Here is a 327-nt window from a genome sequence, read left to right as displayed (position 1 = left end):
CTTTCGGAGGCCGAGGGGGTCCGTACGGGGGCACGGGCTACGGGGGGAGGGGTTCTTCCGCCCACAACCCCGACGTGCAGCTGACCACGATCTACCCTCCGCCTCGCCACTTCGAACTCTAGCATCCAGCCAGCTACGCCTAGCCTGAGAAACGATCTGGGAAAAAAAAGCCAGAAGTCAGAAGATATATTTCGTAATGAATAATCGACCTTTAGAAAGGCGTATGCGTCCCCCTCCCCCCTTTTGATGAAGAATCCGAAACCAGAAGCTTCAAGGAATTTCACTTATTTGACTACAAAAGGGAGCCGATGAATGAAAGACTCCTCC

Source organism: Penaeus monodon, chromosome 20 (assembly GCF_015228065.2).
Source record: "Penaeus monodon isolate SGIC_2016 chromosome 20, NSTDA_Pmon_1, whole genome shotgun sequence".
Classification (NCBI taxonomy): domain Eukaryota; kingdom Metazoa; phylum Arthropoda; class Malacostraca; order Decapoda; family Penaeidae; genus Penaeus; species Penaeus monodon.
The sequence above is the reverse complement of the archived record's forward strand: the minus strand, read 5'-3'. Positions refer to the sequence as shown.